We start from the raw sequence: 18,970 nt of genomic DNA, 5'->3' as shown, positions 1-18,970 counted from the left end.
GCAGGCTGATGGGGGTGGAGATGCTCCTTCAGGTATACAGGACCGAGGCCATTTAGGGCTTTAAAGGTCAACACCAACACTTTGAATTGTGCTCAGAAACATACTGGGAGCCAATGTAGGGCTTTCAGGACCAGTGTTATATGGTCTCGGCAGCCGCTCCCAGTCTGCCGTGCTTGTTTTAAAGAGTAAAGCTCCATATCTCTGCTGCTGGAGGGTCTGTGCCTTTACAGGCCAACTACTAGGGATGCCTAGTGGGCTGAGCACTGTAGATCTTGTTTCCATTTGTTTGAAAGGGGAGAAAAATATTTTAGTGGTAAAAGGATAGCTCTCTGGATGCCTAGATCCAGGTTCAGGGCAAGTACTTTTCATGAGAGAACCCCAACAGATTTAAAATCGCAAAATATGCAGCAAAGTGAAAAGTGGGAATGTAACCTGTTAGACCTTTAAAATATCCCCTTCTATGTTGTAGCATTCCCAAAACAAGGAAAGATTGGACTCTGATTAATAGAATACGCATGAGGCTTGACCAGCAAGACTCTGGGAGGAGGTGCCCATAATAATCCTCTCCACCCCTCGGCCCAGGTCGTTTTATTCACAAAAGAACTTTTTACACAGTGTTTGTAAGAACCAATCAGATTTCCTCTGAACATTTAAAAAAAAACCCACGTAGGACAAAGTCAGATCAGAAGAAATCCTGTTAACTACAAAGACTACTCTGAGCATGCATACATAAAGGTAAAGGTAAAGGTAAAGGTAAAGGGACCCCTGACCGTTAGGTCCAGTCGTGGCCGATTCTGGGGTTGCAGCACTCATCTCGCTTTACTGGCCGAGGGAGCCGGCGTACAGCTTCCGGGTCATGTGGCCAGCATGACTAAGCCGCTTCTGGCGAACCAGAGCAGCGCACGGAAACGCCGTTTAGCTTCCCGCTGGAGTGGTACCTATTTATCTACTTGCACTTTGACGTGCTTTCAAACTGCTAGGTTGGCAGGAGCAGGGACTGAGCAACGGGAGCTCACCCCGTCATGGGGATTCGAACCGCCGATCTTCTGATCGGCAAGCCCTAGGCTCTGTGGTTTAACCCACAGCACCATCCGCGTCCTCTGAGAGTAAATAAAACAGGACTAGAGGAATGTTTTTAGGAAACCCGGAAGTCATAAACAAGCAGGAAACAGGAGAGGAAGGATGGGTGGTATTTACCATCTCTTTGTGAACTCTCTTCCTGGCCCTAAGATTAACAAAACTAACAATAGCTACATCAAAGAAGCTACCTGCTATCTTTATGTACTGAGGATGCCTGATGAAGCAACTGGCCTGTGTTTCAGAATGCTTATATGTGCCTGTCAGGTGTAGAGAAATAGGACAGAGATGCAGAAGCGTGGATTGATCAGAAATCATATCAAAATGGCTCAAACCCAGTCAACGCAATGCTTTCATTGCTGACACAAATGGCTTGCTCCATATGTTTTATAATCCCTCATTGCATCCCCACCTGATCACTACACTAAGTTGCTTCCAAAATTCCCCACTTCCCTTAGCATAGAAAGAAACCACACATTTGGTAACTTGAAAAATGATTTACTTACAAATTCTTCAAAGGTCAGATTCATGTGCTTTTTCACACAGCAGCAAGACAGACAACTTATTTTCAAAAATGGTTTCTAAATTATCTGTACAGAAACAGAGAGATGGCTTGCGAAAGCCACACAGCCTGGGATTGGAGCAACCTAGCTCAGACACCCTTATTGGAAGGGTTCACATGGTGGAAGAGAAAGAACAAAGAGTCTGGTAGCCCTTCCTCCCAATGTGAGTGGGTGTGACCTAGCTAAGCCTGGCAGGACAGCTTACTCTATGGTCTTAACCCCTTCGTGCATTAATTAGAGTTAAGTATGTTGGTTATATGAGACTGGATATATCCCACAGATCTCAGGTCCTCCTGGAGGGGTTTCCCAAATGGGACATCTGGTTTGCCACTGTGAGAACAGGGTGCCTTTCGGCTGATTCAGCAAGGATCTTTCTTTTCTTTTCTTTTCTTTTCTTTTCTTTTCTTTTCTTTTCTTTTCTTTTCTTTTCTTTTCTTTTCTTTTCTTTTCTTTCTTTCTTTCTTTCTTTCTTTCTTTCTTTCTTTCTTTCTTTCGCCAACTTATTTTCCCCAAGGCGGCATATATGATTCAGATTCCTCCGCTGGACTAGATGAGCCTCGAGGTCCCTTCTGACTTTACAGTTCTACAATTCCATGGCTGAGTGGGAATTTGAACCCCGGTCTTCAGACCCAATACTCTAACCCAGCCTTTCTCAACCTTGGGCCCCTAGATGCTGTTGGTCTGCAACTCCTATCATCCATAACCACTGGTTCTGCTAGCTAGGGGTGCTGGGATTTGTAGCCCAACAACATCTGGGGAGCCAAGGTCGAGAAAGGCTGCTCTAACCATTACAACACACTGAATCTCAAGTCTTGGGCTGCCATTTCCCATCGTCCCTGACAAGTGGCCATGCTGGTTGGAGCTGATGGAGTCCCACCAACATCACCAGGTCCACAAGATCTCCATTCTTGTGTTAAAAAACAAGAGTCTCTAAGCCAGGCTTCCTCAAACTCAGCCCTCCAGATGTTTTTGGCCTACAACTCCCATGATCCCTAGCTAGCAGGACCAGTGGTCAGGGATGATGGGAATTGTAGTCTCAAAACATATGGAGGGCCAAGTTTGAGGAAGCCTGATCTAAGCACTGACATCCAGGGTATTAAAGAGACCCATATTTATTAAAACACACAAACACACACAAGTCTACGCTGATGTCCTTGCTTGGATGGGAGTCTCCTTCTCATTGTCTCTTTTCCCATTCCTTTGTGTCCCTGCCTTCGTGTCAGCTTCATCCTTTGCCCCTCTCTCTCCTTAACTATGAAATAGTCCCATATCTATCCCAGATCTGCATTATTATTTAAGCTGGGCAAGGATTTCCCATTCAGTAACCACCAACCATCAACCCTTGTGACATTTCTGGGTCACAATCAGGGTTCCTCCATCTCAGAATAATAGATATTATAGTGTTCCATTTTTAATGAGCGATCCATTATTTAGGCAGAGGCATTAATGATGTATAACCAAGTCAGGACCCCAGAGTTAAATGTCTTTCTGTGTCATGTTGCGGAAGTGAAATGGGGGGTGTGTGTGTGGCAACTTTCTCCATCTAGATCTACATCTGTAACATAAGTAAAATGTTGGGATTATGCAGGAACCTCAGAGCTACAGACATAATCTCAAGGTTGTGGGTTTGTGTCCCATGTTGGGTGAAAGATTCCAGGCTTGCAGGGGTTAGGCTAGATGACCCTCATGGTCCTTTCTGATTCTACGATTCTATAAGCTTCCTTTCAACTACTTTTCAACACCTCGGGGGTGGGGGAGATTTGATGTATTTTCTGACCGTGCCGTAAAAGCAGGAAAGTTGGTATTGGGCACTGAACTCTGCATCAAGAATCCCAATTCTCCATTAAAAAAAGAAGGCAGGTTTCTAATAATAGTTTTCCCAGTAGTGATGTATGGAAGTGAAGGCTGATCGCCGAAGAATGGATGCTTTTGGATTCTGGTGCTGGAGGAGACTCTTGAGAGTCCCATGGACTGCAAGAAGATCAAACCGATCCATTCTGAAGGAAATCAGCCCTGAGTGCTCACTGGAAGGACAGATCCTGAAGCTGAGGCTCCAAGACTTTGGCCACCTCGTGAGAAGAGAAGACTCCCTGGAAAAGACCCTGATGTTGGGAAAGATGGAGGGCGCAAGGAGAAGGGGACGGCAGAGGACGAGATGGTTGGACAGTGTTCTCAAAGCTACCAGCATGAGTTTGACCAAACTGTGGGAGGCAGTGGAAGACAGGAGGGCCTGGTGTGCTCTGGTCCGGGGGTCACGAAGAGTCAGACACAACTAAATGACTAAACAACAACAACAACAAATAATAATTTATTATTTGTACCCCACCCATCTGGCCAGGCCTCCCCAGCCACTCTGGGCGGCTTCCAACAAAGATTAAAAATACATTAAAATGTCACACATGAAAAACTTCCCTGAACAGGGCTGCCTTCAGATGTCTTCTAAAAGTCAGATAGTTATTTATCTCTTTGACATCTGATGGGAGGGCACAGTTACCCCATTCAGGACCAGGGAGTTGCCCACCCCCGCCCACCCCCGCCCACCCCCTGTCCTCCAAGAACAGTACTTCTGTCTTGTCAGGATTCAACCTCAATCCATTAGCCACCATCCATCCTCCAACCACCTCCAGGCACTTGCACAGGACCTTCACCACCATCTAGTCCCCATGAAGATTGGATGGATATTAGCAGTGAGCAATGACTCCGTCCCAGACTGCAGCCTGTTTCCTTTGTCCAACAGAACTGAGCAGAAGTCGCTGTGAGCTAGCCCATATCTACATGATGGGGTGTGCATTTGTTTCACAAAAAATTGAAAAGCTGAACGGAAAGGAGTCCATTCATTTCTGCTTTTATTTGTTACAAAACCTTGACTGATGAATGGTTTTACTGATCTTTTTTTTACTGATACTTTTTATTGTTCGTTTGCTTTGGGACTTTTTGCAGGAAGACACTCAGGAAATAAATAAATGTATACCGTGGATGTCTGCAGGGAGAGAGTGCTTATGCATTTAATTACATGCATGGCTCCCTCTCTCCCTTCCCTACAGACATTAATGCAATATGCAGGGATTATTATTATTATTATTATTATTATTATTATTATTATTATTATGTCAGGGAATGTGCTTGTGGTGTTGCAGTGTGGCTTTCCTGCTTCCATGTTCATCAACACAGGAATCCTATGATTCTATAGGGACGCGGGTGGCGCTGTGGTCTAAACCACTGAGCTTTTTGGGCTTGCCGATCGGAGGGTCGGCGGTTTGAATCCCCGGGATGGAGTCAGCTCCTGTTGCTCTGTCCCAGCTCATGCCAACCTAGCAATTCGAAAGCACGCCAGTGCAAGTAGATCAATAGGTATCACTGTGGCGGGAAGGTAAATGGCGTTTATGCATGCTCTGGTTTCTGTCACTGTGTCCCGTTGCGCCAGAAGCGGTTTATTCCTGCTAGCCACATGACCCGGAAAGCTGTCTGTGGACAAACGCCGGCTCCCTCCACCTGAAAGTGAGATGAGCGCCACAACCCCAGAGTCGCCTTTGACTGGACTTAACCATCCAGGGGTCCTTTACCTTTACCTATGATTTTATAGTCAGCTATAATGCTTGGCCACCTCATGAGAAGAGAAGACTCCCTGAAAAAGACCCTGATGTTGGGAAAGATGGATGGCGCAAGGAGAAGGGGACGGCAGAGGACGGGATGTTTGGACAGTGTTCTCGAAGCTACCAGCATGAGTTTGACCAAACTGTGGGAGGCAGTGGAAGACAGGAGTGCCTGGCGTGCTCTGGTCCAGGGGGTCACGAAGAGTCGGACACCACTAAACGACTAAACAACAACAACATAATGCTTGCAGAGGACTTAGTTCTGTGCAGCCTTGCGGAGAGAGCGGCGTCACACCAGGCTCCTATACAAGTCTACTCAAAAGTAGGTTTCCCCTGAGTTTAATAGGGCTTACTCTCAACAGGTAAGCACAGCTAGCCAAAGTGTGGGGAAAGGGAGAATGGTAGCCTTCCGCTGATTAAATGCAAATGCTTGGATCTGTCCAAATCTGTCTCCTATTTATGCTGAGCTCTCTTTTCTCGATCACATCTGCGATCATCAATCCTTGTGATCGATTGCAGCTTCCTGGGGATCCAGAGAACTGCTGAATTCCGTGCTCTCTAGTCATCCACCATTGATTATATCTTCCAGAGAACGTTCCAAATGTTCAGTGATGTTGCATCTACTGGGAATCCTTGGCTGCTTTCACCAACACCTGAAAAAAGGTGCTGTATTTCTTCACTTTTCAGAGGCACTCGTGTGAATGATGACCCTCTCATCTGGGCAGCTGCCCAAAGCCATCTCTTGGGCATTTCGCACATCTACTCATTTTTACATATACTGGGACACACACAGCCTTATTTGCACGTGGCGTCCAGCAAGTAAGGTGGGCGGGGAAATACAAAAGATGAAGAAATTAGAATATGAACGTACTACGGGATTGACAAAATAGGAATTGCATTTTGTACATACTGGACTTGGTGGTCAACTGACAAAGGGGTAAAGGGGTAAAGTCAGTCACAAAAAAATCGCTATGGATGAAAACAGCAGCACAAAGAAAGCTCTGTCTTTCCTTCCAGAGATCATTCAACAATGGAGGGCGGGGCAGGGCAGGAGTCAGTTTTAGCAATGCTACGGAAAGGGAGCCAGAGATCGACCGCGATCTACCAAAGATTAACGGGGATCTACCCATAGATCGGGGGACGCGGGTGGTGCTGTGGGTTAAACCACAGAGCCTAGGACTTGCTGATCAGAAGGTCAGCGGTTCGAATCCCCGCGACGGGGTGAGCTCCCGTTGCCCGGTCCCTGCTCCAGCCAACCTAGCAGTTCGAAAGCACATCAAAGTGCAAGTAGATAAATAGGTACCACTCTGGTGGGAAGGTAAGCGGCATTTCTGTGCTCTGCTCTGGTTCGCCAGAAGCAGCTTAGTCATGCTGGCCACATGACCCGGAAGCTGTACGCCGGCTCCCTCTGCCTATAGAGCGAGATGAGTGCCGCAACCCCATAGTCGGCCATGACTGGACCTAATGGTCAGGGGTCCCTTTACCTTTTACCAGTAGATTGCGATCGACCTATTGGACATCCCTGCAGCAGAAGGTGAAGCTGAACTACAGTGGTAACTCGGGTTACATACACTTCAGGTTAAATACGCTTCAGGTTACAGACTCCGCTAACCCAGAAATATTACCTCGGGTTAAGAACTTTGCTTCAGGATGAGAACAGAAATCGTGCTCCAGTGGCAGCGGGAGGCCCCATTAGCTAAAGTGGTGCTTCAGGTTAAGAACAGTTTCAGGTTAACAACAGACTTCCAGAATGAATTAAGTTCTTAACCTGAGGTACCACTGTACTCAGATCACTTTCTTTGTTGGGCTAATGGCCTTAGCTGCTCTGCTAAGCACAGCCGTTTTCATGACTAAAAAAGTGGCCACGTTGCCATAGCAACAACCAAGTGATGGCTCTCTCCAGAAACGGGCTTCATCAGCTGTGTGTAGTTCATTACTATCTATAACAGCTACATGGAACTTATTCGTGATAGGTTCTCACGACTCTACATACTGGACTTGGTGGTCAACTGAATAAGCTACATTTTAATATGTTATGTCACGATGTTGATTTCAACATTTTGAGAAGCTGTATATAATTCTGAGAAGTAGTTTCTAGTATATTACAATTATTATTATACAGCCTATTATGAAAGACTAAGTTGCAAATAATAATAATAATAATAATAATAATAATAATAATAATAATAATAATTTATACTCTGCCCATCTGGCTGGGTTTTCCCAGCCACGCTAGGCAGCTTCCAACAAAATATTAAAATACAGTAGTCCACTGAAATATACTCAGAGTCGCAAAGTGATTTCATGCTCTTTATTCAGCTCATAGTGGTGAGGAGGAATGAATGAATGTCCCCTCAAAGTATCTGCTTTATATACATTATTTACACAATGGGCTGCACATGATTGGCTAATTCCAGGATTCTACTGTAGGCCAATCAGGTTGTGGATTCACTTCTATCTGGAGCATGATTGGGTGGTTCCTGCTAACCAATCATACTGCTGCATTGTTCTAGGACCAATCAGACTGCTGCATTCTGAATCCTATTGTTCTAGGACCAATCAGACTGCTGCCTTTTGGAGCCTATTGTTCTAGGACCAATCAGACTGCTGCAGTTTGGATCCTATTCAACTCAGTACATAACACCCCTCCCCTCTAAGTTCCAGTCCTGCCCGGAAGGTCGCATTCATAGTCCTCAAGGTACGCCGGTGGCCTACGTGTGCGTTGCGGCCTGGGGTGTTCCCTGGTCCGGGGTTCAGGTTCTGGCTCGTGTTCCAAGGATGGGGCTGTTTGGTCTGGCGCAACCGGCTCGCTCAGTCGTGGTTCTGGTTCCGGTGTCCTTTCGGCCTCGCGGGTCCTCTCTGTATTTACTGATTCTGCCTCTCCTGCTTGCCCCTGCTGCTCTATGGGCCTCACTGCCCCACTGTTCCCTTGGGACTCCTCTGACCTGTCCTCCTCCTCCTGGTTTTCTCCCGGGAATCGTCGCCGTATCTGGTCGCAGTGGCGGCGCCAGCATTGCCCCCCATCTGTTAGCACCTCGTACGACACGGGGCCCGTGACCCTGGTGACTGTGGCAGGTACCCATGCAGGGCCTGCCCCAAAATTCTTTGCGTACACTGGGTCCTGGGCCTCGAAGGTCCGGGGGTTCCTGCCTTCCCCCACCACTACCTCATCCTGAGCTCTATCGGGGTGAAGGCGGTCCAATCTGATTGCAAGGCGCCGACCCATTAGTAGTTCAGCGGGGCTCCGGCCAGTCGTTGAGCTGGGGGTGCTGTGCTGTGCTAGAAGGAATGTGGCAAGGCGGTACTCCCAATCCCCTTGCGTCATGCGGCGAAGGGTGTCCTTGGTGGTCCGCACCATGCGTTCTGCTTGGCCATTGGTGGCAGGGTGGAATGGCGCCGAACGGATGTGGCGGATGGCGTTCTGCACTGTGAAGGTTTGAAATTCTCCTGATGTAAATGCAGTCCCGTTGTCTGAGACGAGAGTGTCAGGGAGCCCGTGGGTTGCAAACAGCCTGCGTAGTACCCGGATGGCTGCGGACGTAGAAGTGGACGGTACCAGTGCGACTTCCAGCCATTTGGTGTAGGAGTCCACCACTATGAAGAATGTTTTCCCCTGAAAGGGGCCAGCGAAGTCCACATGCAGGCGTGACCATGGTGCTCGGGCGGACTCCCAGGACTGGACTGGGGCCCTTGGGGGATCTGGGCGGGATTCCTGGCAGGCCTGGCAGTGTTTGACCCAGGCCTCTATCTCTCCGTCGATCCCCGGCCACCACACATAACTCCTGGCAAGGGCCTTCATTCTTACTACCCCTGGGTGTGTCTCGTGTAGGGCTGTGAGGACCCTTTTGCGGAGGGGCTGGGGAACAACGACCCTGCTTCCCCATAACAGGCACCCCTTGTGGGCTGACAGTTCATGTTTGCGGGTTGTGTAGCCGGCGAATTCTGGCCCGGGGCTGCGGCTGGGCCATCCCCTCCACACCCAGTCCAGGACCCGGGAGATGACCCTATCTTTCTTGGAATGGTGTGCAACTTCTTGTGCCTGAATGGGGCGGTCAGGAAGCAGCTCCAGGCTCATAACCTCTTGTGCAGGTGCTGGGTCGGGGCCTGTTTCCGGTAGTGGTAGCCTGCTGAGGGCGTCTGCATGGCCCATCGCCTTTCCAGGGCGGTGAATCAGTGCATACTGGTAGCTGGCAAGGAAAATTGACCACCTGAGGACGCGAGGAGACAGCACTTGGGGGGTCTGCTTTTCGGGGGCAAACAAGCCAAGCAACGGCTTGTGGTCAGTCACCACGGTGAAGGGCCGCCCGTACAAGAAATCATGGAATTTTTTTACTCCCTTCACGATTGCCAGACCCTCCTTGTCGATTTGCGAGTAGTTCCGCTCGGTTTCATTGAGTGTCTGGGAAAAGTATGCTACCGGTACCTCTCTTCCATCCGGGAGTTGGTGTCCCAGGACAGCGCCGATGCCATAGGGCGAGGCGTCGCATGCTAGCACCACCGGCAGCCTCTCGTCGAAGTGTGCCAAGACCGAGTTTGAGACAAGCAAGTCCTTGACTGCCTGGAATGCGGCCTCCTGGCGCTGGCCCCACACCCAAGGGGCCCGCTTGTCCAGGAGTCTGTGTAGGGGCTCCGCTACCGCCGCCTTGTGGGGAAGGAAGGAATGGTAAAAGTTCAATAATCCCAAGAAGGCCTGAAGTTCAGTCTTGTTCTTGGGCGCTGGGGCATCACAAATGGCCCGTACCTTGTCCCCAGTCGGGTGAACCCCTTCTGCATCCACCATAAATCCCAGAAAGTCCACTTGAGGCACTCCTAGTAGACATTTTTCCCGCTTCACCTTGAGACCCGCCATCTGGAAACGGTGCAGAACAGTGCGGAGGCGGTCCTCAAACTCCTCTGGTGTGGGCCCGGCAATCAACACATCATCAAAGAAGGGGGTGACACCAGGAATCCCTTTAAGGAGAGAGTCCATTAGATTCTGGAATATGCCTGGTGCCACGCTGACCCCGAATTGCAGCCGCTTTACCCTGAACGCTCCTCTGTGCGTCACAATCGTCTGTGCCTCTGCTGTGGCCTCATCTACTGGCAGCTGTTGATATGCTTGGGCCAAGTCCAGCTTGCCAAAAATTTTCGACCCAGCCAGGGTGGCAAGGACATGGCTGACCACTGGCACTGGGTATGCATGGGCCATGAGGGCCTTGTTTATGGTACATTTGTAGTCTGCGCAGATGCGGACCGAACCATTAGGCTTGACGGGTGTGACGATTGGGGTTTCCCAGGGGGCATTAGGCACCGGCTCCAGCACTCCTTGCTCCACGAGTCGGTTCAATTCCTCGTCTATACGGGGTTTCAGGGCGAATGGGACCCGGCGGGCCTTGAGCCTGACTGGTCGTACTGCGGGGTCAAGCTGTAGAGCAATGGGGGGGCCCGTATACTGTCCCAATTTCCCATCGAAAACCCCCGGAAACTCCTTGCATATGGCGTCCACGTCCACTTGTAAGCTCATGTGGTTCACCCCGGTGATGGCTAGTCCCAGTGGTCCAAACCATGCCAACCCCAGTAAGCTAATGTAGGGGCCCTTGACCACAAGCAAGTCCAGTTGCCGCGTCCGCCCTCGGTATTGCACCCTGAAGGTCCCCACCCCCATTGTGGGGACCTTACGTTTCTGGAAGTCCCGGAGGGTGAATGGGGCCGGCCTGAGTTTGGGACCCCCAGTAGGACACAGTTTCCTTAAGGTCCTTGCCGAGATTATGGATAGAGTTGAACCCGTGTCAAGCTCCATGCGGCATGGGGCCCCCTCTATCTGTACCTCTACATAAATTTTCTCTACGTTGGGGTGGGGCAACTGGTATACCTGGAAGTCTGTGAGCTCCGTCGAGTTGCCTTGGTGCGTTGGGCCCCGGGACCTGGGGCTCTTGGATTGGTCATCTGATGCCTGGCTTCGGGTGGGCCGAGCCCGACACACCCGGGCGATGTGTCCCAATTTTCTGCACTGCCTGCACTCTGCGTTGCGGAAACGGCAGGTCCTCCTCTCGTGACTTTCTCCACAGCTTGCGCAGTTCCCTCCTTCTCGTCGAGGCAGCTGTGGTATGTGGGCTGCTTGAGTGCGCTGCTGTACTCGGTGCACCTCCTCCCTGTCGGATCCCGAGTCGTTGGTGAGGTCTTCGTGGTGGACCCTCGGTTGGGACGGCTGGCTCAGCCGTGCCTCTTGCGTCGACCTCTCAGCAGCTTCCGTTGCCAGGGCCTCCTCCAGAGCGACCTGGAACGTTAGGTTCTTCTTAGCGTAGAGGCGTCGTTGCAGCTTCTCATCCTTCAGGCCACCGACGAGGCGGTCACGAAGCATGTTCTCCAGCTCTGAGAAGTTGCAGAACCGGGCAGCTTGGCGGAGAGAGGTCACAAACCCAGTTATGGTTTCCCCAGGGGCTTGCCGCTTTGCGTAGAAGGCATTTCGACGAGCCACCACTGAGGGCTGTGGCGAAAAGTGCCCCTTCAGCTGTTCCATTATTGTTTTGTATGGAACAGTAGCGACGTCTTCAGGCGCAAGGAGAGCCCGGGCGATTTCAAATGTCTCCTCTCCGCAGACGCTGAAGAATATTGCCCTCTTCTTGGCGTCTTCTTCATCGGTGACCCCTTTGGCTTCTAGGAGGAAGGTGAAACGGGAGGCGTACGCTTCCCAGTCTCCAGATGCTGGGTTGAATGGCGAGAAGCTGCTGTCAGTTGCCATTCTGAGTTCCTTGTGTCCCGGAGCTGAAGCCTGGATACACGGTGCGAGGCAGCGGTGCGGCAGGTGGCGGTGCTGCGGTGCTGTGTGTGGCAGTCAGCTCAGCGGGATCCCACCTTCGTCGCCAGTGAAATATACTCAGAGTCGCAAAGTGATTTCATGCTCTTTATTCAGCTCATAGTGGTGAGGAGGAATGAATGAATGTCCCCTCAAAGTATCTGCTTTATATACATTATTTACACAATGGGCTGCACATGATTGGCTAATTCCAGGATTCTACTGTAGGCCAATCAGGTTGTGGATTCACTTCTATCTGGAGCATGATTGGGTGGTTCCTGCTAACCAATCATACTGCTGCATTGTTCTAGGACCAATCAGACTGCTGCATTCTGAATCCTATTGTTCTAGGACCAATCAGACTGCTGCCTTTTGGAGCCTATTGTTCTAGGACCAATCAGACTGCTGCAGTTTGGATCCTATTCAACTCAGTACATAACATCCACCAAACATTAAAAACTTCCCTAAACAGGGCTGCCTTCAGATGTCTTCTAAAAGTTAGATAGTTGCTTATTTTCTTGACATCTGATGGGAGGGTGTTCCAAAAGGCGGGCGCCACCACCGAGAAGGCCCTCTGCCTCGTTCCCTGTAGCCTTACTTCTTGCAGGGAGGGAACAGCCAGAAGGCCCTTGGAGCTGGACCTCAGTGTCCAGGATGAACGATGGGGGTGGAGATGCTCCTTCAGGTCCACTGGGCCGAGGCTGTTGAGGGCTTTAAAGGTCAGCACCAACACTTTGAAACAAAGACTTAACTGTGCCTCGTTTTTCAACAAAAGCAAACGACCAGAAAGGCTCTTTGAGAGACAGCTAAATGAGAACAGCTACAGCTCATCTCTGTTTCCACCCGTTGATTTTCTTTTTTTAAAGAAGAGTTATATAAAAACAAACGCCGGATTACTCTGAGCGACTGGCATGCGCTCATTTTTTGCAGCTTTTATGTAATCCGAGGGCAGAAGGGGTGAGATGCCCGTCGTCTAAGAGCTGGTCCTGAACAACCGCTCCAAAAACTAGTGTAGCATTTTGGCAGGGAGAGGAAGTTAAGGGCCGTAATGACTCTGGCTGCCATTTCTCATTGTCCTGTCCTGTCCTGAACTTGACTTGAGAAAGTGCATTGTTCAGTTCTGGAACTCGCCCCTGCAGAAAGCGGTGAAGGCCACCCACCTAGAGGGCTTTTAGGTAGAACTGGACAAATGAATGGAGAAGACTATCAATACCTCCTAGAAGACAGTGTTAATGGAGAAATCTGACGGCTCCCTTGGACAAAAAACAAGGACACCAGCCAGGAATACCAGAGCGAAACAGCAGCCAGTAGGCTTGGTCTTTATTGAAGACTGTCACAACAGGACTCCCACCTGCCACAAGGTGGAACAAGATGGAAGCCCCGAACAAAAAAGCACCCAAACTTTTATTAGCTGCTAATCCCCATGTTACACCCCCCAAAACTACATCACTCATACATCACAGTTACATCATGAAAGGGGAAGTCTGGTGGCAGTAATCTGAGCATCCTGGACCCTGCCCCATGGTTCCCCTTGCCCTCCACCAAACACTCATCAAGTGTAACAAAAGAGATATTTACATTTCCCTGTTTCCCAGACAAGTTAATCACACCCTTTTGTCCTCATCTGGGTTTGTTATTTCTGGAATGGCTACCTGTCTGGAACTCAGGTATCAGGATGCCAGGGATTATCACTCAGGCAGAGGGGTACCTTGGGTTAAGAACTTAATTTGTTCTGGAGGTCCGTTCTTAACCTGAGGTACCACTTTAGCTAATGGGGCCTCCCGCTGCCGCCATATGATTTCTGTCCTCATCCTGAGGTAAAGTTCTTAACCCGAGGCACTATTTCTGGGTTAGTGGTGTCTGTAACCTGAAGCGTATGTAACCTGAGGTAGCACTGCATTCACAAAAGGATTAACTGCCTGCAGGATGGTACTTGATAACTAAGGATGGATTTTTGAAAAGTGAGATGGGAGCAAGTAGAAGGAGGGGGCAATCAATAGACGAGCAGTTTGAAAGCCCCATCATTCATCTTCATCGATCATTCGGGATGGCACTTCCCTGAGAAGGCAGATTAATGAGTCTGCTAAGCTAAGAAGTCCAGGATCCTGTTCTCACAGTGGCCAACTGGAAAGCTCAAAAGCAGAACCTTCCCCGCCCCGCATAATTTTTTATTACATTTTCTGTTTTACATTTTAGAATATTCATTTAAACCACCTTAAAATATCAACGACTTGCCTTCTTCTCTTTCCATGGTTCATTTTGCCTCACATAAATCCATGCGTATTTTATATATTGAGTATTCCATTATTACATCCATCAAAACTTATTTACACTGCTGAATTTATCTTAATGCTGCCTATGTTCTCAAATATCCCCCCATATATTCAATAAATATTTTCTAATCTTCTCTAAATATATGTTCTACTTGATCTCTCATTCTATATGTTAGGTCCGCAAGCTGCGCATATTCCATCAGTTTAAGTTTGGTTCAGACCTCACTCATTTTCCATTTTGGGGCTAACAAAACACGGGCCACAGTAGTGCCATACATAAATAACATTTTTTGACACCTGGGAATTTCCGTCTGAATTATCCCCAACAAAAAGGACTCTGGTTTTTGGGGGAAAGTACTTTTAAATATTTTTTTTTTCAATTCATTATAAATTATTTCCCACTACTCTTTTACCCCTTTTACAAGTCCACCAGCTCAAAAGTGGAACCTGAGTACCACAGCGCCCGTGTTCTGGGCTTCAGTTTTAGGAGGGCAACCAAGATGATCAAGGGTCTGGAAGCCTTATGAGGAACGGCTGAGGGAGATGGGTAAGTTTAGCCTGGAAAAGAGGTGACTGCAAGGCGATGTGATACCCATCTTCAAATATCTAGCAGACATTGCAAGCTTGCATTCTTCCTCTTCAGGACCAAGGGCCTGGGCCAATGGATTCAAATGACAGGAACAGTGATGGATTTACGTATAAGCTAAACAAGCTACAGCTTAGGGCCTCACTCTCTTCTTGTTGTTTAGTCATTTAGTGGTGTCCGACTCTTCGTGACCCCCTGGACCAGAGCACGCCAGGCACTCCTGTCTTCCACTGCCTCCCGCAGTTTGGTCAGACTCATGCTGGTAGCTTGAAAACACTGTCCAGCCATCTCATCCTCTGCCGTCCCCTTCTCCTTGTGCCCTCCTGGCCGCGTCACCCCCTGGCCAGCCCCTATTTAAGGCAGGCGTAGGCCAGGGATCTCCCTCTTTGCCGCTCATCAGCTGTTCCTGTTTCCCACCCTCCCTCCCTTTAAGGTTTTCGTTCCTTGACCTTGCTATGGACCTTGGTTGGTCGCCGTTGAGGGGCCTGGTAGGAATTTTCCCACTTGGCAAATTGGCACCAGCCACTTGGTTTTCGCCTCCCTCGTAGCAAAACGTCACAACTTTCTTGGTATTGGCAGTTAGGCATTGGTATTGCTCTGTAGATGGAAGAAGGGAGGTAGCGCCATCACCTGTCCCGTATATTGAAGGGCAGTCTAATGAAGGATTCTGGTGGGCATGGCTCTGTCCGAAGCCTAGGGAGGTGAGGGCCTAAGGCACGCCCCCTAGCGGTGACCCCGGGGGAGTTCCTTGTTGATGTGCATCAGCAGGACTCCCCCTACTGGTGGTTAACCCCGCCCGGACTTCTAGCAGACGTCAGATATAGTCGGTTAGGACCAATGCCTAAGCCAATAATGCTCATAACCTGTAACCAACAAAGTTGTGGCCTTATTTAGCCCATTAACCTTAATAATTGTGTCATGTGTCTTTATTTCCACTGGAGGGGGGCAGGAACTCGCCAAGCAATTGCCAGCAGTTGGCATTCAGATGCATACGAACAGAGCCCCCATGGTCTGTAGCTATTGGGGTAGCCCTCCCCTCCTCATGAATTTGCCCAGTCCTCTTTTAAAGCCATCCTCCAAAATTCGGCTTCATTGGGCGTCCCCGAGTTCTCGTGTGATGAGAGGGAACGGAGAAAAGTTTCTCTATCCATTTTTGTCCGCGCCAGGCAAATTCACCCGCAAAGGCAAAGTCATTGTTGGCTCACACTGCCTCCGTCAGATCTGATTGGCCAACAGGTTCCCACGGCGATAATGCAAAAGGGTCATTTCCCCCACCATCCCCTCTGCTCCTGACATGTCCGCTCTGGGGTTGGGGGTGGGGGGAACATTAAGAACTGCTGCGCAAACGAGATCAAGCAGAAGAACAACCGGCAGCTGGCAAGAAAGGGGTTTGTTCCACAGCTTAATATAAGACGGGTGTCGTCCTTGAATCACAGAGGGGCAGAAGAAACCTGGACCCCCTTAGAAGCCCACGGTTTGGCTGAAATTGTAGAGTGCTAGGGGATAGGGTTTTCTTAAGCCCACCCAGTGGTGTAGCGTCCTTTGCTGGTGCCCGGGACACCCACACATGCAGCAGGTGGGACCAGGAGCTGGGCACAGAGAGGGAACAAAACCCACCATGCCAGCACAACTCTTACAGGGCTGGCGTTAGACATGGAGGGTTCACGGGGACCACCGGTGCAAGGGGGAGACTGGCCAACCGATGCAGCCCTTGGCAGGTGCACCCCCCCCCAACACTGGCCAGGCGGCCATTCAACAAGGGGGCCAGGGAGCATGGCCCCAGGCTCTGGGGCCCAGAGACCCCCAGCGGCAGGCAGGGCAGGGATCCCTGTGTGGCACCCAGCACCCAGCTTGCGCTGCTCAAAATAATGCACGTGGGGTTATGGCCCTCCTATGGGCTCCCCATGCTATGCCCCTGAGCCCATCCTATAATTTTCCTTGTATATTTCAGTCATTGAGTGGGGGGTAGGCAGAAAAAAAGCAAAACAAATAGGCACAGGTTGTTCAAACAGCAGCATCTAACAAATGGGGAACAGGTGCTGTCCAAAATGGTGTTGGACTACAAGTCCCATCAGCCCCTGCCAGCAGATGGTGGCGGTCAGAGATGATGGGTGTCGCAGCCCAGCAGGAGTGAGGAATCTGTGGCCATCCGGATTGATTGCTTTCCATTTATTTATAGTGTTTATAAGCAGATTAACAGTTCCAAAATGTATTTGGACTACAAATCCCATCACCCCTGACCACTGGCCCAAGCCTAAGGTAAAGGTACCCCTGACCATTAGGTCTAGTCGTGACCGACTCTGGGGTTGCGGCGCTCATCTCACTTTACTGGCCAAGGGAACCGGCGTACAGCTTCTGGGTCATGTGGCCAGCATGACTAAGCCACTTCTGGCGAACCAGAGCAGTGCACGGAAACGTCGTTTAAGTTCCCACCGGAGCGGTACCTATTTATCTCCCTGCACTTTGGCGTGCTTTCGAACTGCTAGTTTGGCAGGAGCAGGGACCAAGCAACGAGAGCTCACCCCATCGCGGGGATTCGAACCACTGACCTTCAGATCGGCAAGTCCTAGGCTCTGTGGTTTAACCCACAGCGCCACCCACGTCCCACGGCCCAAGCCTAGTACATGAATAAAAATAATTTCGCCCCCTATTTGTATTCACTGAAGGCTGCCACCGAACGAACAATATCTGCAAGAAGCAGCTGTCTGTAGCCAGCCGGCGACGCCACAACGAAACCTAATCCACAATCTCAGAGGAAGCGGGGGAATATTTGATCTGGTTCGCCTTGATCTGGAGAAACTAAATTTGTGCTGGAAAAGGTTTTAAAAGGAAAAGAACAAGAGGAAGGAAGGAACCCAGCTATATCAAGAAGATGAGCCAGAATTTGCAAGACACTCTCGAAAAGTTTCGGAACGTGATGGAAGAAATGGAGCGGAAAGTGACGGCCATGCGGGAAAGGACGGAGGAAGCTTACAGAAAAATCAACGAGCTGGAAGAGCAGAAATATTCACTGATTGACTCCAGCGAGCAGCTAAGCAGGGAGCTTCACAAATTGTCCTACCAAGTGGCCCTCTTTGAGACCCAGAAAAACCCTCAAGAAAAGATCTATCAGACTCCCAGGCCAAAGGGAAATTTTGCCGTTGAGAAATGAACAGGAGACAAAAGAATGGCAAAAAAAATTTTTTTTTTGCTGATGATCACAACCAACAGCATGAATTAAAAAAACACGACACAAACGTTTGGTTTCCCCGCTTTTTAAAAGAGCTCAAGGGTCCTGTCCTCAAGAAAAGAGCACGGGCCATAGGGGGCACCTCTTTCACACGCAGAGACAAAGACACACCCACCATGGATGCTTTAGTTGTTATTTCTGCATTGCAGGGGGTTGGGTTGGACTAGATGTCCCCTGGGTTCCCTTCCATTTCTGCAATTCTATGATGCTATGATTAGGTGCATAGTTCAGTGTTCTCAGTGTTTGCAAGTCCTTTGACCTTTCACATGGGCAAGTCCTATTTCCAAGTTTGCAAGTCCTATTTGACCTTTCACGTGGGCGCAAAAGCCACAACCGGAAAGCTAAAGGGTTATAATGTATTTTTAGCATTCATTTCTCATACTTGTAGAATTGTGGAGTGGGGGGAAGGGACCCTGAGGGTCATCTAGTCCAACACGCTGCAATGCAGGAATCTTTCGCCCAACGTGGGGCTCAAACCCAGGACCCTGAGATTAAGAGGCTCTCATGCACTATCGACTGTGCTAATCTATGTGACTTCATTCTAGAGGGGGGAAAAGCCTGTTAGCATGCAAAAGTGATGAAATTTGGGGGCGATATACCAGATTACAGTTCTTTCCCCCTGGGGGAAAATAAGTGGGGAACAGAATGTGCAGAAAGGGTGGTGTTGAGGAATTTCCCTTGGGGGTTCAAGGATGGATGCTCAGAATCATTCCCAGTTGGTCAGACTTTATTCAGTAATGCATTCATTACAGGATAGAATATCTGTGAGATCTTTCCATTCAAACACATCATCTTGGCTGCTCAGCTGCCCACCCTCTCCCCCAGTGCTGGATTTACATATAAACTAAACAAACTATAGCTTTGGACCCCACTC

At 49.5% G+C, this 18,970-nt stretch overlaps 1 long non-coding RNA gene across 1 annotated transcript; it reads left to right on the top strand.

Moving 5' to 3' along the window:
• Positions 1-16,224: 16,224 nt before the first annotated feature.
• Positions 16,225-17,848, top strand: LOC309341298. The gene is made up of 2 exons (XR_014156176.1): positions 16,225-16,360; positions 17,534-17,848. It is a non-coding gene; the product is annotated as an uncharacterized lncRNA (long non-coding RNA).
• Positions 17,849-18,970: the final 1,122 nt, after the last annotated feature.

This window comes from Podarcis erhardii, assembly GCF_964252035.2.
Source record: "Podarcis erhardii genome assembly, chromosome: 4".
In the NCBI taxonomy this organism is placed as follows: domain Eukaryota; kingdom Metazoa; phylum Chordata; class Lepidosauria; order Squamata; family Lacertidae; genus Podarcis; species Podarcis erhardii.
This window is presented reverse-complemented; position numbering and strand designations above follow the sequence as displayed.